Here is a 22716-nt window from a genome sequence, read left to right as displayed (position 1 = left end):
TTCCTTAACGTGCCCCTTTCTGAGCCAAAAGTGATACCTTCTTTCTCTTTGCTCCTTAGAAATGTTGTGTTGATTCTTCCATTTTTCTTACTCCATTCTGCCCGATGTTGCAATCAGTATTTCACTTAACTCTCCTACACAGACACATTATTCAATACATATATGTCACAACTGAAAATAGCATTTAAATAAGAAATTTAGTTTTCCAAATTCAATATTCACACAATTTGCTATATAGCAGCAGATTTACAACAGCAACAAGCACTCTATTTCAAAGATCATCTTTTCCACTGAATTATGGTTTCAAGAATGAATTACAACTTGAAGAATGAGTGGGTACCCAAAAGTAAGCATCAGCAGCTAATGAGACCATTTTGAGACTCTATGAAAACTTCATTATTGTAAGTTTCACGTCTCTCAATCCAATACTTTCCATGAGAACCAAACAGATTTTAGGATCCAACACTCTGTGTCCCTGATCATGGCTGATAAAATGATAAAATGGCCCTGATAAAATGGCCCACCAAAAGGTAAGAATTTTTGTATGTGTATGAGTTACCTGTCTATTCTTGGTCTTTGACTCTATAAACAAAAAGCAGCCATGAGCCAAGCTGTGAAAACTCAAAACGAATCACATGTTGGAAAAGCTTCTTTCTGCACTCTAACCCAGTGCCAAGAATCAGACTGCACAGAAAGTCTCCTGACAGATCAGATTTTCAATCTCAAATGGGGTTAAACCAGCTCACCCAGGCTCCCCAACTGTTTTCTTTTAACCGCTATCTAAAGTAAGTTTTAAAATACAGTTTTAAAACTGTCACTGCAGTTTTAAATAAAAGGAAAAGATGTTTTTCAAGGACATTTTTTAAGAAAGTAATCCAACCCACTTTTCAAACTGAGAATACAACATTAAAATATAACCAGTCTTTTTTTATGAAGGATATGACTAATATGGTTCAGATGTATAACTTTACATAAAGAGAAATCTGAGCAGAAAACTCATTATTTGTCACTGCAATTAAGAAATCTAGGATCCTCCTTTCCACTCGTAACATGATTTTTTTTTTACATGTTTTCATTTATTTTTGAGGGACAGAGAGAGACAGAGCATGAGCAGGGGAGGGACAAAGAGAGACAGGAGACAGAGAATCTGAAGCAGGCTCCAGGCTCTGAGCTGTCAGCACAGAGCCCAACGTGGGGCTCAAACCCATAAACAACGTGAGATCATGACCTGAGCCAAAGTCAGACATCTAACCAACTGAGCCACCCAGGTGCCCTTCACTCATAACATGATTTTATTCATAAACCAAGAGGTGCATCAAGAGACAACAGTTCCTAGGCGCTGGCTCAGTCGGTAGAGCATGTGACTCTTGATCTTGGGGTCAGGAGTTTGAGCCCCATGTTGGGCATAGAGCTTACTTAAAAATAAAAATAAATAGGAGTGGCTGGGTGGCTCAGTTGGCTAAGTGTCTGACTGTTGATTTTGGCTCAGGTCATGATCTCACAGTAGTGAGATACAGCCCCTTTAGGCTCTGTATTGAGCGTAGAGCCTGCTTAAGATTCTCTCTCTCCCTCTGTCCCTCCCCCACTCTGCACATACATGTGCACTCTCATAAATAAATAAAAAATAAATAAGAGACAACAGCTCTTGTGGCTTAAAATAAAGTATTCCAAATGACAGTGATGTTTTTTCTTTTTTCTTTAAAAGGACAGTTAATATTAAACTCTAGTAAGTCAGTTCGTTCTAATACCTGAAGCTACATCTCATAATTTTATTTTGGCAGATCTGCTGGGAATTCTGCCACTTAAATTTCAACATTCCACTGAAGCTCTTCTATTGTCAAAGTGAATGACAGACAACACCTCCTCCTGGCAATGTCCAGGCTAAAGTCAACTCAGCTCGGTCATAGTATAGAAATGGTAAGTTTCAATCAGAGGTTAATTCAAATTTGGTATGAGTCAAGGTTCCCTCCTTCTGAAATCTGCCCTGACCACACCTCTGCAGCTACCTGCCCAGGAGGTAGCTTACTACCTGGGCAAGAATGCAGGTCAGACTTTTCCGTGTGTTGATAATATGCCAATCTTGATAAACCAGCACCGAAAGTTTAATAGATATGTTTTCATTTAGATGACAACACAGAATACAAGTATTCCAAACTCTCACAAGGGTTAAATAATGAGTTTTCTGCTCTGATTTATCTTTATATAAAGTGATATATCTGAACCATATTAGTCATAGACTTCATAAAAAAAGACTGGTTATATTTTGATGTATTCACAGTTTGAAATGCAAGTTGGATTACTTTTTTAAAAAGGTCCTTGAAAAACATCTTTTCCTATGATTTAAAGACCTGTTAAAAACACCGAGTGTGGGGGTGTCTGGGTGGCTCAGTTAGTTAAGCGTCTGACTCCCGGTTTCAGCTCAGGTCATTATCTCACAGTTTCATGGGTTTGAGCCGCGTGTCAGGCTCTGTGCTGACCGTGCAGAGCCTACTTGGGATCCTCTCTCTCCCTCTCTCTCTCTCTCTCTGCCCTTCCCCTGCTCACACTGTCTTTGTCTCTCTCAAAATAAAAACATAAACTTTAAAAAAATATAAAAAATGGGGTGCCTGGGTGGCTCAGTCAGTTGAGCGTCCGACTTTGGCTCAGGTCATGATCTTGTGGTTTGTGGGTTCGAGCCCCTGCATCAGGCTCTGTGCTGACAGCTCAGAGCCTGGAGCCTGCTTCAGATTCTGTGTCTCCCTCTCTCTCTGCACCCCCCCCCCCACACTCTGTCGCTCTCTCCTTCAAAAATAAATAAACATTAAAAAATTAAAAAAAAAAAACTCTTAGTGTGTGTATGTAACATATGTATATAGCAGTATGTCTATAACACATTTCTCTTACAATAATATTCAAATTTATTGAAAAAAAAGTTTCTCTTTATGAACCATTATATATAGCCATTATATGTGTGTATAATTTATCTTTCCCTTTTTACCTTGACTTCTAAAAGTTTCAAAACTAAACTATAATAACCACATTACATAAATTGCTGTAATGTGTTTATTTAGTTTTTCCTCCTGTTACACAAAGTTTTGTTTTTTATCTATACTTTAACAGCCCCTCTGTATTTATGGTACTTGTGGTAGGCTGCTCAAATCCTTTTTAGAAGCGGTAAGTGGTACAAACTGTAAACAAATAAAACATTCCGGCAATAAACCTATTCTGCTATTTAACATCAGAAATATGTTATGTCAAAATTCTAGTTCCTAAAAACAGAAGCCTTTGAAAATTATACAAAAATTTGTGCTGAATGAATTTGAAAACAGTGTTGAGTGGCCAGAAAAGCAGGCCAAGATCTGAAACCAGATCCACCAAATAGAAGCAGACAAAAGCTCAATTAAGGAGGGAGTGTGAACTTCCAGTACTGTGAAGGCATGAAGTGTGTCCCCTGGTTTTGGCAGTAAAAGGCTGGAAGCCAGAGCAAGAGCAGGTGTCAGCAAAGTGAGGGCCACTGAAGCCAGTCTGTGGTGGGCTGGGGAGTAATTAGGAGGCTAGAAAGTGGATACAAGTATCCTCCTTGCTTCCAGAACTCGACAGGAGAGTAACAGCTAGGAGGAAACACGAATGAAGGAAGGATTTTTCTCCCCTGCTTCCTGTTTTAATTATTAGGAGAGATCTGCATGTTTCTATACTTTATTCAACAGCTATTTACTAGGTGCCTAGGTGCCTGTGACAGGCATTTCCAGGAGTCTGGGATAAATCAATGAATGAAACAGATAAACATCCTTGCCATGGAGGAGCTTACATCCTAGGAGGGGAAGTGAGGACACTAAAATAATAATTTATACAGAATGCTACATGATCATAAGCATTACCAGGGAGGGAAGAGTACAGCAGAGGCGGGGGGGGGGGGGGGGGGGGGGGGGGGGGGGGGGGGGGGGGGGGGGGAACGCTGTGCAGGTGCATAAATGAGGTCAGGTTGGGCCTGTTGAGGTGATGAGGTGTAAGCAAAGACTTGAAGGAGGTGAAGGAGTTAGCCAAGCAGTGTTCAGGGAAGAGCATTCTAGGTCAGAGCAAAGGCCCTAAGGTGGGACTGTGGAGAAACTGCAAAAGGGGAAAGCAGTAACCAATACGGCAAGTCCCTAAGATTACAAGGCAGTGCTAACATCCAGAACACAGGCTGAGGGATTAGCTAAGTCAAGGAGAGTAACTCCTCACTACACTTGAGGAAAGAAGGTAAGAAAGAAGGCAGAGAATTCTGTAAGTGGAGGAAAGGGAAGAAGGGGTGGGGGAGTTCATGCCTTCTTTTCCCTATGAGGTGGTAGGTAAGGTTTTATGCCAAACACGGGGCAGTGGGGAGGCTTGAGTAAAGCAGTCAAAATGTTAGAAAAGTCACTGTGGAAGACAGGGGAGGGAACTGACCAGAATTACTTCGACACCAAAGACGGGTTCGGAGGAGACCTAAGATTACACATTAATTGTGGCACTACCCCCTAGCACTGTGAGATTTCTCCCTGGCAGACTAAAACCAGAAGGTATGGATGGTAAGAACGATGCAAGGCTGGCATGTGCATAATGGGTCTTGCAGAAAAATGAATTAAAAACTGCAAGTGCCAGTCAGAAAATAGCTAGAGCAATGCACCCCACAAGTCACACGGAAGGAAAAGCTGGAAGAGGCTGCTGCACCAGGAGACTTGAGGTACAAGAGCACACAGAAAAAGACGATAGAAAGTGAGAGCTATAAGTGATCAGAACTTCATTCAGAGCTGCAGGCCAATCTGAGATCTGAAGACAAACCTGAAGGCTACGATAAGTGAAGAAGATGTGGCCACAACAGTGAGTTGCGGGAACATGGGAGCAAGAAGCCAACATTTGCTTGAGCTGAAGTCAAGGAATTTTACAGTTAAAGGTAGTTAGTTACAGAAGTTCAGTATAGCGGTCAGGTATTTCTAATGACTCGGGGTGGGAGAGTCACTTAGTCTGTTTCTTCATCTGTAAAATGGGAGTCATAGTATCTATTTCGTATGGTTGTTACAAGGATTAAAATAGAGGGGCGCCTGCGCGGCTCAGTCGGTTAAGCTCATGATCTCACGGTTTTGTGAGTTTCAGCCCCAAATCGGGCTCTGTGCTGACAATGTGGAGCTACTGGGGCTTCTCTCTCTCTCTCTGCCCTCCCCACTCACGCGGTCTCTGTCTCTTTCAAAATAAATAAACTTAAAAAAAAATTTTTTTTTAAAACAAGGATTAGTGAATAACGCAAAGTGCTTGGAAAAGAGCCTGGCACATTAGAAAGAGCTCAATGAAAGTAAGCTATTTTGTCAATATTGTTGTTGTTACTGTTTATACAGTCATTGACATCTGCCAGGATGATGTCAGAAATTCGGATGGAAGGGAGAACTAATCCAAGTATCAATGATATCAAACAGAGCAATGGTAGAGGGTGGTACAGTTGAATGATATGCTTTGGCATAGACAATGTGGTATTAAATATCAAAAAAAAATTTTAATCCATCGTCTACGATCTTTTGACTTCAAACACATATACAAACACAAAGCAATCATAAAAGTACCAATTGAGTACTAGAGAAGTATTATATGACAATACAAAAGGGAAAAGGCTCTGACTATAAAAACCATGGAAGCCATCATGGTATGAGCAGTGGTACATTAAATTGTACTAAAACGTAAAAGAGTTGGGAGTTAACTTTATCCTACCATGCCTGTATACAAACAGAAGTTCGTTGAGGGTAAAGAACTAAATCTCTACATGCACTGTCAATAAACTGGTAATGAATGTCATAAAAGTGAGCATAAATGAATCAATGGGCCATTAACCAAAAAGTCCACCTCAAAGAGAAGCCCAAGGACTCTTCTGCAAGGTCTTCCTTGCCACTGTCACATCTGCTTCATTCATCTTCTATTCCAAGGAGCTGCACAAAGAAAAGTTCTGGAAGTATGTATTTATCCATACTTTTATGAACTCCAGAGATTCACCAGTTTCTGTTTCAACAAGGCCATCTTTCAAAGAGAAAACTACATGAAATAGACAGGCTATAGTTTCACTTCAGAGCCTTGTAAAATTATATCATATCAGTTTACAAGATCAAAAGGATATGCTTAACTCCTGGAAAAGACCTGCTGTGATTAGCAGCCTGGGAAGGGGTTTACAAACTAGGAAGCAGGGGCCTATTGTCATCCTTTACTTTGTACCCAGAACAAGCCCTTAGCAGGGAACTGGGCTAGAAAGCCCTGGTCTTGGAGAGACTCTGTTGGCACTCTTCTTGAGAGTTTATTCCCTGCACAAATTCAAAGTGCAAAGAGAAAAAAAGGAAAACTGCATTCATATTTGGTCTTGAAAAGAAAAGTGGTCTGTTTAAAGCCTTCGAAGCTGTACTTAATTGGATAAATTTTGGAAAAACATTCATCAGAGCAGAGCTGCACGGATTCATAAAATTCTGCCTCCAAATCAGATTCACAATCAGGTCTGATTTTATTAAATGCTGAAATTATATCGAACCACAATTCTTCAGATCTTTTTTTTACTAATAGAGTAACTGTAAAAATTTTTTAACTTAGAAACAGTTCTTGGGGCGCCTGGGTGGCGCAGTCGGTTAAGCGTCCGACTTCAGCCAGGTCACGATCTCGCGGTCCGGGAGTTCGAGCCCCGCGTCAGGCTCTGGGCTGATGGCTCAGAGCCTGGAGCCTGTTTCCGATTCTGTGTCTCCCTCTCTCTCTGCCCCTCCCCCGTTTGTGCTCTGTCTCTCTCTGTCTCAAAATAAATAAACGTTAAAAAAAAAAAAAAGAAACAGTTCTTAATTGGGGCATGGAATTTTAAAACAAACATTCTGTATTTCTCTCAAGTTAAAGTAATACAAAAAAGCACTCGCTTCTATTGATGCCATTTTTGATTCAACTAAGTTCTAAAAGAAAAGCTTAACAGTAAAAGCAGAAAAATAAAGTATTAAGACTTTTTTTTAGAGAGTTCAACTTAAGAAGTTTACAGGAATTTGTTCCACAAGAAATAGAGTTTGAAAGCGAAGGGCACAAAGAAGACAGGCATGGCACTCTCCAGGTCCTGTCCACACCGAGCACGTAGGAGACAGATTGACAGTCTCACACTAAGTTCCATCACTGATCATTTCCGGATCTGTTTCACAATCCCAAGGTGTGTACAATCCTTATACTCTATCCTCACACAGCAAGTTAACTCCGCTTGCCTCACAATCCAACAGCCACACCAAGTTAATTAGAAAGCACCACCTCACTTAAGAGAACACAAGCTCAGATTTTATTATGACTAAGCTAAGCCGACAAAATGCCAGCCTTTAAATAAAATATCCACCATGATATCACTTAAGAGCTATTCAAATCCAATCACCATACTTCCCTAGGCCTCAGACAGACCCATCTAGGACACAAAGTAACATATTCAGTGTCGCACAACAGCTGCCTCGAACAGTAAGAGATATGCGAGCAAGGGATCTGTTGACAATCTAATTTCAGCTACCTCCAGATTCCACAAAGGTGACAACGTGCATCGTCAGAAATACTGCTGCACGCCTCTCTCACTATGAGAATATTCCGGCTTACTAAGCCTCTGCGTGGTGAGCTACTCTGAGAAATCCATCCCTGCAATGCAACTAACACTAACTGGAAGCCTCCAGACGGGAAAACTGGCCTCAGCGATCCTCAGATGTGCCCGTGTGCGTGTAAGGGATCATCATCAGGCCTCCATGGCCACAGCACGGGCCATACAAGATGAATACACAGACACGGTATTTCATCCCAACAAGAAGGGCATCTTGAAGGCACTTTACCATAGAAGCTCATGTAGCAATTCGCCAAGGAGAAAAAGTGATCTGGGGAGTTCAGGTCCGGTTTTAGGGCCGGAACGCGCTGTGTTGCACGAACAATGACTAGCTTGCTCGAGCAGGCTCCCAACCCCCACGGCTCGGCTTCTGGTGCGGCCAGTCACCCTGAGAGCTGCCAGGGCTGTCACTCGGTGCCTTCCAGCAACCGGACTTGGCTACTGAAGGATTTGTCAGATCATCCTCCCAATATGGCTGCCAGAGTAATCCCGAGCTGCTGCTCGACGCCGAGACCACACCAGCCTTCGTCGCGGCTGGCCAGCATCCCGCACGCCCCCTCCCTTCCACCGCGCTCCTCTCCAGTCCTCGCGCCCTCGGCGCCCCCCCCCCCACCCTCCGCCTCGCCGAGCCCCTTCCTACCTCCATCTGGCAAAGGGGCACAACCACAGTCCCGGTGTCAGCCCCGATGCCAACCCCAACGGGGGCGAGGGGAGAGGGGATGGGGGAAACGAGACCGGAGGGGCTTCCAGGCCGAGCAGCGCCCGCTCCGCGGAGCTGCAGTGTGCGCAGAGAGCGCAGGCAAAACAGACCCACGGCGGCGGGCAGGCTGACCGCTGGGCACAGCCGGGGCCCGGCAGCTCAGGGGAAGCGGAGGGAAGGTGCGGGTCACTGCGGGGGACCCAGCAGGCCGCTGGACCCGAGCCCGGGGGCTCGCCGGCCCAGGGAGGGTCCCCCGCCCCACCCCACCCCACCCCAGTCCGCGCCCCGCTGGGGCGGCGCGGCTCCCGCCCCGCCCGGCCCTTCCTCCGCTCAGACCCCGCCCGGTCCCGGCCCGGCCTGCCCCTCCCCCCCGGGCGGCCCCCTCCCCAGCCCGGCGGCGGCGAGCCGGCCGCTGCCCGCCCCCCCGCCTTACCTCAGCCGCGCTACGGACCGACGGGCGGACGGGCGGGCCGGGTCAGCAGGCGACACGGCGCGCGGGGGCGCGGGGGGCCCGGCACCGAAGCGCCTCAGCGCGAGCAGCGGCCGCCGCGAGCCGCAGGGCACCGCTCCGCAGCCCCATCACGCAGCGGCCCGGCGCCGCATCGAGGGCCGCGGCGCGGGGAGGGCGAGGACACGGGACGCCGGGGCGCGGCGGCGACGGAGCCGGCGGTGGCGGCTGCAGCGGACGGGGAGCGGCTCGGACTCGCGCTGGCGCCTCCCAGGGCTGCCGCCGTCTGACTGACCCGCGTCGGTCCTCGCGAAGCTCCGCCCGCGGCCGCCCGCGCCGGACACCGCCCCGAGCCCGGCCACGGCTCGTCACGTCGGCCCGCCCCGACGTCCGCGATTGACGCGAGGGACAGCCAATCGGAGCTTAGAGCTCGAGGCTGCCGGCCAATCGCAGGGTGAGCCGGAGAGAGATTGGGGCGAGGAGCTGCGGAGATGCCGGGGCGCCTCCTGGTGGCCCAGGAGCCGGCGGGGGTGCGGGGCTACTGGGCTTGCGGGGTTGGGGAGGCCGGCGCCCAGAGTCCCCTCCCGGGTGACCCGCGAAGGACGTTAGTCGGCAGCAGTCGGGCCCGGCCCACCTGATGATCCACCTTGAACAAAGGTTGGCCAAGTGGGGCGGGGCGGGACTGTGGGGACCTGACGCCTTCGGAGGGGCTGAGATGCATATGGGAGGCAGCCGAGTGTGCAGTCATTGTCCGTTTGGAAAGCTTCTCACACGTTGAAGCCGCCGAGCACGGCGCAGTCGGAATTGAAACGCGCAAAGGGATGAGTGTATTATCCCGCAGCAAGCTTTCCGGCCTATTCTTATCGAGCCGGATCACAACACCTCCCACACGCCACCTTGGGAGAAAAGGCGGAATGAGTAATGGAAAAGCATGACTTAGTGGGCATTCCACTCGTCTCCTTGGGAGACCGCGTAAGGGCCGTGAGTAAAGGAACAAAATGCTTTGTATCGTCTCTGAGCTAATGACCCGAACTCCCCTCTGGGAGATGCCCTTGAAGAGGGGGGTTGTTGGAATTCAGCAACCCGGACAACACAAACAGTCTAGTCGCGATTTTTTTAAAAAATCAGATTTAGATTCAGCTCAAAAGGCAAAGCCCACAACTGTTCGTGAGGGGTCCAATTCAGTACTTAATGAAACACAATAGTCAACAGCATACATGTGCAGTTATCATGCCAAGCACTATTATTTTATTAGGTTGTGAAATGCTTTCCTATTTACTAACAGACAATGAAAGTAAAATACGATTTTCACCCTGAATTCAATACAGTTTTGGATGTACAAAGCCTTACTTATAAGCAGACACTAAAACACCGAAATTAATTTCCTACACTAATGATTTTGGAAAATCCCCATCCCCACTAAAGTCCTCATACTCTCTATCAAGTCAACATTTATTGAACGTTTCTCATTTTATTTAGGATTTCAGCTCCACCTACCTGCAAAAGGATTTGACATAACTTCCCTGGAAGTATAAAAGCAATAAATCTTTATAACATTAACATAGGAGTAAAGTTAATAATTAAAAAAACAACAACAATAAAAGCCTGTATGAATAAGCCGGGTGCATAGAAAGAAAAGTAATGTTAAAAAGCAGAGTCAGGGAATGTGCCACCGCTGAGCACAAAACTCAGCTCTTAGCTTCCTGAAAGCCAGAAGAAAAATGAAATTCCAATGGGCTAATGAACAGAAGTTCATCAGTTCATCAGCAGACATCAACTTTTTCCTTGTTCGGAGCTCTTTGTATGATAAGTACCATGGAGAGTTACAAATACCTGGGCGGTAGTTAATCTTGTCTGAGCTCTCAATGGAGCTCAATCTAAAAAGAATCTAAAACCTGGTGAAGGGAATGTGGTGGCCATCAGCACTGAAATTAAGCAAAACACACTGAGAAGGGTCAATAGAGGCAGGTAAGGCTGTTCTAGGTTTCAAGGCCAAAACAGCCGGCGCTGCATCAGCCTTTTTCTCCTTTGATAGATGAAGTCACTCTGCAGAGCCATTCAATTTCTCAGATTACAGATTTTGTACAAAAGCACCTTTTAAAAGCTGTCAAGTTCTAGAAAATTGAATTTAGCCATGGCCCCATTGGGTTATCCCTAGAATGTAAAAAGAACAACATCAAAAGATCTATTAATGGGGCGCCTGGGTGGCTCAGTCAGTAGAGTATGCAACTCTTGATTTTGGGGTTATGAGTTCAAGCCCTGTGTTAGGGCTAGAGTTTGCCTTAAAAAAAGAAAAGAAAAGAGAAGGGGAAGGAAGGAAGGAAGGAAGAAAAGGAAGGAAGAAAGAAAAGAAAGAAGAAAAGAATGAATGAAAGAAAGAAAGAGAAAAAGGAAGGAAGGAAGCCTGAGTCCTGGATGACTCAGTTGGTTCAGCATCTGATTCTTGATTTCTACTCCAGTCGTGATCTCACGTTTCACAGGTTCAGGCCCCACATCGGTCTCCAGGCTGACAGTGTGGAGGCTGCTTGGGATTCTCTCTCTCTCTCTCTCTCTGCCCTTCCCCTGCTCATGTTCTCTCTCACTCAAAAAATTTATTTGATTAATTTATTTAATTATTTAATTACTTAAACTTAAAAAATATTAATGTGATGCATATACCCCACTACTACAACTATAAATAAGGTTTCTGGATACAAGATCAACATACAGGGGCGCCTGGGTGGCTCCGTCGGTTAGGCGTCCGACTTCAGCTCAGGTCATCATCTCACGGTCCAGGGATTCAAGCCCCGCGTCGGGCTCTGTGCTGACAGCTCAGAGCCTGGAGCCTGCTTCAGATTCTGTGTCTCCCTCTCTCTGACCCTCCCCCATTCATGCCATGTCTCTCTCTGTCTGAGAAATAAATAAACATTAAAAAAATTAAAAAAAATTAAAAAGATCAACATACAAAAAGACAAAGTGTTCCGTTTCATTAGGAATAGCCAATTAGAAAATGTGATTTCAAAAGATCCCATTAAATATAACAGTAAAACTATTAAATATGTAAGGTTAAGTTGACAAAAGATAAGCAAGACTCATATGGAAAAAAATTATACAGATGTATTGGTGAAACACATTAAAGGATACCTAAGTATCATGGCAACATTTTTCTGGAACTGTCTTATAAGGCAAGGGAAACAAAAGTAAAAATAAACTATTGGAACTACATCAAAATAAAAAACTTCTGCACAGCAAAGCAAACAATCAACAAAACTAAAAGACAGCCTATTGAATGGGAAAGATATTTGCAAATGGCATATCTGATAAAGGGTCAGTATCCAAAATATATAAAGATTTTATACAACTCAATACCAAAGAGCCAAATAATCCAATTAAAAAGTGGGCAAAACACATGAACAGACATTTCTCCAAAGGACATACAGGGGCACCAGCTGGCTCAGTTGATGGAACTTGCAACTCTTGATCTGGGGTTTGTGAGTTCAAGCCCCACCTTGGGTGTAGAGATTGCTTAAAAATAAAATCTCTTGGGGGGCACCTGGGTGGCTTAGTTGGCTAAGTGTCTGACTTCGGCTTAGGTCATGATCTTGCGGTTGGCAGGTTCAAGCCCTATGTCGGGCTTTGTGCTGATAGTTCAGAGCCTAGAGCCTGCTTTGGCTTCTGTGTCTCCCTCTCTCTCTGCCCCTCCCCCATTCATGCTCTGTCTGTCTCTCTCAAAAATAAACGTAAAAAAAATTTTTAATAAAAAAGTAAAATCTTTTTAAAAACAGACATAAAGATAGCCAACAGACACATGAAAAGATGCTCAACATCATTCATCATCAGGGAAATGCAAATCAACACCACAATTAGATATTACCTCACACCTGTCAGAATGGCTAAAATCAAAAACACAAGAAGCAAAAAGTGTTGGCGAGGATGTAGAGAAAAAGGAATCCCCATGCACTGTTGGTAGGAACGCAAACTGGTGCAGCCACCGTGGAAGACAGTATGGAGTTTCCCCAAAAATTAAAAATAGAATTACCATATGATCCAGTAAATCCACTGCTGGGCATTTACTCAAAGAATACAAAAACACTAATTCAAAAGGATACATATACCCCTTTGTTTATTACAGTGCTATTTATAACAGCCAAATCTAAAACAGCAGCCCAAGTGTTCATCAGCTGATGAATGAATAAATAAAATGTATGTACATACATACATACACACACACACACACGCGATGGAATATTACTCAGCCATAAAAAAGAATGAAATCTAGCCATTTACAACAATATGGATGCAGCTAGAGAGTATAATGCTAAGTGAAATAAGTCAGTCAGAGAAAGACAAATACCATACAATTTTACTCATATGTAGAATTTAAGAAACAAAACAAACAGGGGCACCTGGATGGCTCAGGTGGTATACTATGCAACTCTTGATCTCAGAGTCATGAGTTCAAGCCCTATGTTAGGGGTAGAGTTTACTTTTTTTAAAAAAAGAAAGAGGGCAGGGTTGGCTCAGCATCTGACTCTTGATTTCGGCTCAGGTCATGATCTCATGGTTCGTAGGTTCGAGCCCCAAGTCAGGCTCCATACAGACAGTGCAGAGCCTGCTTGGGATTCTTTCTCTCTCCCTCTCTCTCTGACCCTTGTTCTCTCTCTCTCTCTCTCTCTCTCTCAAATAAATAAGAAGGGAGGAAGAAGGAAGGAAGGGAGAGAGGAACTCTTAACTACAGAGAACAAACTGATGACCAGCAGAGGTGAGGTGGGTGGGGAGATGGGTGAAATGGGTGAATGGGATTAAGAGTACACTTCTTGTGATGAGAACTGAGCGATATATAGGATCGCTGAATCCCTACACCATATACCAGAAGTGAAATGTAACAGGGTACGTTTATTATACTGGAATTAAAATAAAATTAAATACATCAAAATAAAAAAATAAAAATTCATCCAGTCACTAAAAACAGAGGGAGATAGTCCTACATTTGGACAGGAAAAAATATTATCAGATTGTCAATCCTCTCCAAATTTAATCTGTAAACTTAATTAATGTAATTTCAGTGAATGCTCCAACAGGATCTTTCATGGAATTTGACAAGGTGATGATAAAATTCAAATAATAAATCTATTTCGTGCCCATTTAAAAAATTCATATGCTAGAATGAAGACAAGATTATCCACGGCAATTTTTAAGAACGAGATGTGGGGACTTGCCCATAAGTTAGCAAGATTTTCTGTAGCATCATCCTAATTAGAATTCTGTTGCACTGGCACAAGAATATACAAGTCCAGAAATGGAACAGAATAAAGTCCAGACCACATGCATATGGCAATACAACATGTGACAGCATTGACATTACAAATCAGTGGGAGAATGGTAAACTATACATGATAATAAATGATGCTGGAATAATCATTTACCTATACAGTGAAAAATGTGATGGTTATATCACACCATATAAAAAATAAATTTCAGGTGGAATGCAAACCTGAATCAGAAAAACAAAGCTTTAAATATTTCAGTAGGAAATATAAAATATTTTATGATGAATGAAGAAAAAAAAATTTTTTAATGTTTATTTATTTTTGAGAGAGCTAGAGAGACAGAGTGAGGGAGGGGAGGGGCAGACAGAGAAGGAGACACAGAATCCGAAGCAGGCTCCGGGCTCTAAGCTGTCAGCCCAGAGCCCAATGCGGGGCTCGAATCACGAACTGTGAGATCCTGACCTGAACCAAAATCAAGAGTCCATGCTAGTCGGTTAAGCGTAGGCCTCTTAATTTCAGCTCAGGTCATGATCTCATGGTTTGTGAGACCAAGCCCTGCGTCCAGCTCCACGCTATCAGCATGAAGCCAGCTTGGGATTCTCTCTCTCCTTCCTTCTCTCTTTGCCCCACCCCTGTTCATGTGTACTCTCTCGCACGCAAAATAAGCAAATAAATAAACATTTAAAAAAAAGAAAATTCCTTTTTTAAAAAATCTGTTTTATTTATAGGGCACCTGGCTGGCTCAGTCTGTAAAGCATGCGACTTGTAATCTCAGGGTCATGAATTCAAGTCCCACGTTGGGTGTGGAGCCTACTTAAAAACAAAACAAAAAGAAAAACAAAAACTTTAGGGGTACCTGGGTGGCTCCGTTGGTTAAGCGTCCGACTTTGTCTCGGGTCATGATCTCATGGCTCATGAGTTTCAGGCCTGTGTCAGGCTCTGTGCTGACAGCTCAGAGCCTGGAGCCTGCTTCGGATTCTGTGTGTGTCTCTCTCTCCATGCCTCTCCCCTGCTTGTTCTCTCTCTATCTCTCAAAAGTAAATAAACATGGAAAAAAAATTTTAATTAAAAAAGAATCTTTACTTATTTACCTGAAATAAACTCTACACCCAATGTAGGGCTCAAACTCATGACCCTGAGATCAAGAGTTACACGCTCCACCAGCTGAGCCACCCAGACGCCCCCAATGAGGAAAAATATTTTAAACACGAAACAAACACTAAACAAAAAAGACAGATTAATTTGGCTATAATTTTAAAAAACAAAACACTTATATACAACAAAAGATACCATAAAACAAAGGAAACAACAAACCAAAGATTGGACAAATATGTTTGCACCAACTATAACCTGCAAAGCGGTCAGAATATAAAAGAAATCCAATCGATTTACAATAATATAAACCAATATGAAAAATAGAAACAACCTAACAGAAAAACAACGTGCAAAGGGACATGAGTAGGCAATTCACAGAAGAATGGAAAGATGCTTAAATCATGGAAATGAGACACCACGCCAAATCCAGCAAATTGCCAGACATGGAAAATGTAACAATACCAAGTAATGGAAGGGAAGGCAACGGGACGGCTATTTTGGAAAATCTGTTAGCAGCCAGGCAAACAGTAGATGAGCACAGTCCCGTAACCCACCAATTCTTTTTCCAGTAGATACTTTAGGGAAAGTCTTGCACAGGTAGGTAAGGAAACAGGTCCAAGGATGCGGACTTTGCAATGTTGTTTGCCATAGGGAAAAATCGAAACGCCCATCAACAAGAGGATGGATGAATAAATTGTGATATAGTCATACGGTGGAATGCTATGCGGCAACTAAAGTCAATGGTCCAGACCTACATTGAACCACGCATCTGCAGCAGTCATGGTCCAGTTAGAAAATATAAACCATGGTAGCCATGACAAACACGGGAGGTTTTTTTTTTTTTTAGTTTATTTATTTATTTTGAGAGAGAGGGGAGGAGAGAGAGAACGAGAGGGGCAGAGGGAGAGAGAGAATCCCAAGCAGGCTCTACACTGACAGCAGGGCTTGAACCCACGAACTGCAAGATCATGACCTGAGCTGAAGCCAACAGTCACACGCCCAACCGTCTGAGCCACCCAGGCGCCCCAAACGCAGGAGGTTTAATAGAGGAATTGGTGGGGCGCCTGGGTGGCTCAGTCGGTTAAGCGTCTGACTTGGGCTCAGGTCATGATCTCACAGTCTGTGAGTTCGGGCCCCACATCGGGCTCCGTGCTGACAGCTCAGAGCCTGGAGCCTGCTTCGGATTCTGTGTCTCCCTCTCTCTCTGCCCCTCCCCTGCTCATACCCTGTCTCTGTCTCTCTCAAAAATAGGTAAACATTAAAAAAAAATTTTTTAAAAAGAAGATATTTCATCATTGGGGTACCTGGGTGGCTTAGTCGGTTAAACATCTGACTTCGGCTCAGGTCATGATCTCATGGTTTGTGAGTTCAAGCCCTGCATCCGGCTCCATGCTGACAGTGCGGAGCCTGCTTGGGATTCTCTGTCTCTCTCCTTCTCTCACTGCCCCTCCCCCCGTCAATATAAATAAATAAACTTAAAAAAAGAAAAGAAACTATTTCAGCGTTTAAAAATGGCGTTTGTCCAAAGGCATCCCAACTGCGACCCCACCAGTAATCCTCTGCGGGCTGGGTCAGCAGCTGGATCCGAGGGGCCAGGACTCCCCCGCGGCAGCTGGGCGAGCAAGAGGGGCCGAGTGGGCGGGAGGCCATAAGCCATAATCCTCTCTCTGACCTGGTTTTAAGATGCGCTGGTCGAACAGCCTGTACTGTGAAAGGTCACTGCGTCTTGGCCAAACAGTTGGCCTTCCTGACTCAGAGTCCATATTTGTTCAAAACTGCCACATGCGGCCACTTGCACTGATGAAAATGCAGGAAGAGCCCGCTTTTACCTCTGGGAGAATTAAGACCGCAGTCCTCTGTAGGACGATCCAAGCCCATGAAGAGAATTATCTTCCGTTTATTTTAACCAAGGTCAGGTAACACACGTACTTAAGTCTTGGATCATGTTGCACATTTAAAAATAGAACTGCTTATATGTTTAGACTTAGGAGGCTACTGTGTTGAAGCTAGAAAATATCTGTGTTTTTAATACAAAGCCCTTGTAAATATTAATGAACATCTATTTGGCATAAGTATGGGTGTACAGATGTATTAAACACTGTATTAAATAACAACAATACAGGGGCGCCTGGGTGGCTCAGTCGGTTAAGTGTCTGACTTTGGGTCAGGTCATGATCTCGCAGTTTATGAGTTCGAGCCCCGCATCGGGCTCTGTGCTGACAGCTCAGAGCCTGGAGCCTGCTTCAGGTTCTGTGTCTCCCTCTCTCTCTGCCCCTCCCCAGCTCATGCTCTGTCACTCTCTCAAAAATAAATAAAGATTAAAAAAAAATTTTTTTTTAATGTAAAAGTCATGTGTAAGATCTCAGAAAACATAGCTACCTGACAACATTTGGATCCAAAGGATTTTGCCTATCTCTAAAAGCCAAGTGAATGCAAAAAGTGAATTCTGATACTGTCTGGAATAGTCAAAATCATGCTGCAGGATACAAACACAATTCTAGAAAAGTAATTTCAAAAATACATTGAGTAGGACAAAGCTTACACCTTTGAGAATAAGTTTCTAGTCTTCTAGACAAGAAGAAAGAGGGGAAAAAAAAGTCTTTGCCTGGGGAGCACATTTGCTGAAGTTCCTAAAGGCAAGAGAAAAATCCACTGGGGTCATTTTTTTTTTTTCCTTTTCCTCCAATGTTCAATTACAGTGAAATGAGTCCGTTTACAAGGAATGTATACATCATAGTGTAGGTTAGCACAATTGCCAAGATCACCCTGGCCCCGAGGACCCCATAGTAAATACCAAACAATCCAGGCGGAAGTAATGAATCAAGAACCAAACACTGATATTTTTGCAAAGACTAAGAGAATGGGAAATTTTGATTTGGTGTGTTCCCTTACTTCCCCATCATTAGTGCAAGGTTTTGTTTTAATCAGCTGCTGGCTCTTTGCGAACACAGTCAGCTGTAATCAGCATGTCTGGCTGTTTGCCCTGGTCATGACTGGGCAATCTATCATTTCAGCCAGATAAGAATACTCTGCATAGATTCCCCTCCTCTGAATTGCAGCTTGTGTACGCATCATGCTTCTGTAACAGGCATTTTTTACTAATTAGGGACAACCTTGTATCAATTAACTTTGGTCTTAAAGCCATGATTAAAGAAACCAAATCGTCGTTTCTGGGCGTTGCTGTGCCAGTGACAGATGGCCCCGGCACATGGGCAGAAGACGGTGCTTGAGGGATGCCTGGGACACGACAATAGGGACGGTCTGGGCAAAATGGAGAGCTGGGAGCACAATGCCCACAGCTCAACAGTGCTCAGCAGAGGTAGGATATCTCAAATGACCCCACCGTCTCCACCTTTCCTGAATCCCCAGTCCAAGGAGACTCCCCTCAACACATAGCCCTCTCCAAGGCTCCAGCTCTCAGACAGTGTCTCTAGGAAATTGCATTTTCTTACCCTCGCATATAGCATAACCACCTGAGATGAATATCTAATTCATGCTGAAAACGCATCTCCTGGGAAGAGGGAGTAGAGAGGGGTTGAGGGCACGTGGTCTTTTCAGTCCGGCTGTTTGGATTCTAATTCTGTCACTTGCTCTGTGCCCTTCAGCACATAACCCTTGGTTTTCTCATCTCTAAATGGGAATGAAGATAATGCCTTATTCGCTCTTCACGTTGTGAGAACCAGAGGAGATGTAAGTGTAAAGCACGATGCCTGGGGCGCCATCATGTTACTAATATACTGACTTTAGGGGGGTGTGGCTGGCTCAGTCACCTAAGCATCTGACTTCAGCTCAGGTCATGATCTCATGGTTCCTGAGTTTGAGCCCCCCATGGGGCTCTGCAATGACAATGCGGAGCCTGCCTGGGATTCTCGCTCTCTCCCTCTCTCTCTGCCCCTCCCCAACTTGCTTGCCCTCTCTCTCGTTCTCTCTCTCAAAATAAATGAATAAACTTAAAAAAATTTTTTTAAATAATTTGATTAACAACAACAATGATAATGAAGCCATGGTCTCATCAAGTCAAGAAATGACCTCATTGAGTCTTTATTCTCTCTCTCCTTCTCTCTCCCTGAATGATCCCCTATCATGCCTTTGCTTTGGTTCCTGTCTACACATTACAGAGTCATAGCAGCTAAAATGCTATAGTGAAATAAATCTGCTTCATTCTGGCTGTGGGGTCATGGGCAAGTCAATGCCTCTAGACTTTGGTTTTTGATCGATTAGAGCAGATGAATTCTAAAGTAAGTCTAGGTTCAACTATCTTAGCATGGATTTTTTTTTTTCATCCTCTCCAAGAAAGAGGAAGAATTTAAACAGATGATGGTGCTGATGTTGGTAGGGATAGTGATGACAGCAGCCGATATTTATTGAGCATGGTCTCTAACCAAGGACTACATGAAACATTCCATATTCATCGTCTCACCTAATCTTCGAAACAGCCCTATGAAATAAACCACTCCTGTCGTTCACATACCGTTCATATTGTTCACCCAACAATGCTGGGTCCTAATCCCTGGAACCTGTCAACGTTACCTTATAAGGAAACGGGGTCTTTGTAGATGTGTTAAGGATTTTAAGATGCAGAGATTATCCTGAATTATCAAGCGGGACCCTAAAGGCAATCACATGTATCCTTATAAGAGGAAGGCAGAGAGAGATACAACTGCACACACAGACGTGCCGACAGCAGTGTGATCGTGGAGGCAGAGCCTGGAGGGGATACACCCACAAGCCCAGCGAGGGACACCAGCAGCCTCCAGAAGCTAGAAGAAGCAAGGAACAAATTTTCCCTTAGAGCCTCTGGAAGGAGCACAGCCTGGTCAACCCTTAGATTTTTCAGCCCATGATACTGATTCTGGACCTCTGGCCTCTAGAAATGTGAGAGAATAAAACTCGGTCGCTGTAAATCACCTGGTTGATTGTTACTGAAGCCACGGGAAACTCACACCAACTCATTTATTCAAGGTGGTGGAGTCAGGATGCAAATCCGTCAACGTCTGGCTCCACACCCCGTGCCGTTCAGCACAGCACGCCCCTTTGACACACACACGCACACGCACGCACGCACACGCACACACAAACAGAAATGGACTAAGTATTAACTAAGAAAGCGGAAGACAAAGAACTGGGATTCTGTCCGTAGCAAGGTAGTCATCTAAGTGTTGGATCCAGCCAAGTTCAGTTCTCCATGCTGCAAACATCTCTGCTTTAGAAGCACTGCTGTGAAAGTTTACTCTCCCACACGCTTGACATCGAAATTAGGTCATACCTGCACCACGGCCAAGAATGTGTGCACTTCAGCGGGAAGATACACTCTGTGAAAAGAGAAAAGAGGATAGATACATTTAGTTTACGGCTGAAGAGGTTACTTGGCAGTAACTTCAGGCTCAGTCCACGCTGGGCAATCAGAGAAACAGAAGCCACTTATCTTTTTAAAAGGTTTGTTTCCTTCTCTTCCCCTTCAACTGGGACTCGGTCTTCAGTTTTCTCAAAAGGAAAGTGAGTAAGAACTAAGACCTTGATTTTTATTCCCCTCACTTGCTACCTTCCTGACTCTTTGAGTTCCCAAGCAAATCAACAAATGGGAGACTTGGGATTTGGGGGTTGAATTGAATCCTAATCTACAAATGAGCCCGCATTTTTTCCTCTGTAGGAACAGGACCTTCAGTTCAGACTCTTAGTACTCATTAAACCTTCTAGTTTATACTCTGAGCCTGTAATGCTCATCAATCAGTGCATGACTGATAGTCCTTCAGCCCACCAACTTTATTCATTTTATCCACCCCCACCGCACCTTTGGACATTTAAATGAATATGCACAAAGTTTTAAGATGCATGGTCATCATAGGATGGTCTGCAATGCTCTAAATTCAATGTTCTCCTCTACGGGCACCAAGTAGGAGCATGGAGAGAACTGAAGTTGGGGCCCCCTTGGCTGCCAGAGTATTTTTCAATCATCCTGAAGAAATCAACTGGAAAAGAAAACTGTTTTCACATCACTGATGGCCCCAGTACGTTGTGGTTTGAAAGGACAATAAAGCACAGCCTTCTAGGACTAGGAGCCTCCGCGGAAGCTAAGCATTTAGATCTATAATATTTATATAAACAGCTGACTCTGTGGTTTCGGGTAGAAATTAAATTTATTTATAAATGTGCTTTTCTTTATAAGAGTTCAATTTTTTTTTTTTTTTTTTTTGCTCTTTGGAAAACAAATTCATTACATCAGCAATTTCCTTCCAACAATGTCATGTTGACAGGTTAACACGCTCATTTCACAAAGAAACTCAAAGGTATAGAAATAAATCTCCAAAGGCTACAAACCCAGTTGTGACAATCAACCGTGTCTCTCCTCTCTCGCTCTCACTTTCCCTCTCTCAAACACACACACACACACACACACGCACACACACACACACAGAGCCTGCACCAAGGGAACTTCAAGGCATCAAGGCACCAGGGTGGGAGACACCATGCTTTGCTCTGTTTTGAAATCCCCATCCAGTCTGGCTGCCCACTTTCTGCCTTCCAACGCGTGGCAATTCCTCCAACGTGCTTAGCTTTCAACAGAACAGTATAAATAATTTAAACCTCCATAAACAGTGATACACGAGACGAAAGGACGGGCGATTTAAAGGGGACGGTCTCCTGGAAATCGGCACCACCACCCCCGTTTGTTCCTTTATCCATCCCAGGATCCCACAGGGTTTGGAAACGGCTGAAGCAAAGCTCTTGCCCATATTTCTTCATCTTTGGGGACACACTACTCCAAAGAGTGTGTTATAGCCTTCGCGGGCACACAGAAACCGATGAGCCTCAGATGTCCACTTAGCAGTCACGTAGTTCCCAGCAAATAATGTAACCCATCTGAATTTCCATTCCAACCTGGAGAAAGACATGAATAAGAGTATCCACCACAAGGGTTCTTGGGTGATGGGATGCGGCTGGCAAGTACACCACTGAGCCCCGCCATGGAGAGGCCAGAGTAGAGAGGGAGGCAGATGAGCCTGAGAAACTATATAAAAACGGAGAAATCCAAGAGGCGACAGAGGGTGATTGGGCTCTAGGAGGGGAGGTAATGGCAGCACGGAGCAGATCGGGGTGTCAGTCTGAGTAGAGGGGAATCTGGGAAGGGCTGTTGTAGTCCTCCCCCTCCCCAAGTCGTCTCTGCTGGCTCTGCTTGGGGTACAGGAGCAGTTTGGGGAGATATAAATGCCTAACTGTGGGGAGAAGCAGACAGCTCATGTTGGAGGACGGCCACATCCCAACTGTCCCCTGCTCCTCCTCCATTCCCTAAGGAACGGGCGATTGCATCCACGTGAAGAGGCCCCTAGAAAAGAACTGCTCACTGGGGCACCTGGCTGGCTCAGTTGGCAAAGCATGAGACTCTTAATCTCTCGGTCATGAGTTCAAGCCCCCTGCAGGGCTTGGAGCCTACTTAACAACAACAACAACAACAACCACAAACTGTTCAAAAGAGGTACAAGAAGGGGCGCCTGGGGGGCTCAGTCAGTTAAGCTTCTGACTCCTGATATCAGCTCAGGTCATGATCTCACGGTCATGGGATCGAGCCCCAAGTCTAGCTCTGTCCTGAGTGTGGAGCCTGCTTGGGATCCTCTCATCTTCTCTCTGCCCCTCCCCAACTCATGGGTGCATGCAC

General features: G+C 44.6%; 1 protein-coding gene across 36 annotated transcripts in view; it reads right to left on the bottom strand.

Annotated features, from left to right (window-relative positions):
- KIF1B (kinesin family member 1B) overlaps window positions 1-9088 on the bottom strand; it is a 145860-nt gene extending 136772 nt beyond the window's left edge. For 28 of the 36 annotated variants that reach the window (XM_043578508.1, XM_043578513.1, XM_043578514.1 and 25 more), the window contains exon 1: window positions 8704-9036. The gene's annotated coding sequence lies outside the window, so the exon portion shown is untranslated. Of the gene's footprint in view, window positions 1-7799; window positions 7824-8210; window positions 8561-8703 lie in introns of those variants that run through there. The other 8 variants (XM_043578544.1, XM_043578541.1, XM_043578539.1 and 5 more) reach the window with 8 other exon arrangements.
- Between the last annotated feature and the right edge of the window lie 13628 nt (window positions 9089-22716).

Source organism: Prionailurus bengalensis, chromosome C1 (genome assembly GCF_016509475.1).
Source record: "Prionailurus bengalensis isolate Pbe53 chromosome C1, Fcat_Pben_1.1_paternal_pri, whole genome shotgun sequence".
NCBI classification, from domain to species: Eukaryota; Metazoa; Chordata; class Mammalia; order Carnivora; family Felidae; genus Prionailurus; species Prionailurus bengalensis.
Note: the sequence above shows the minus strand (reverse complement) of the source record. Positions and strands in the feature narration are given on the sequence as shown.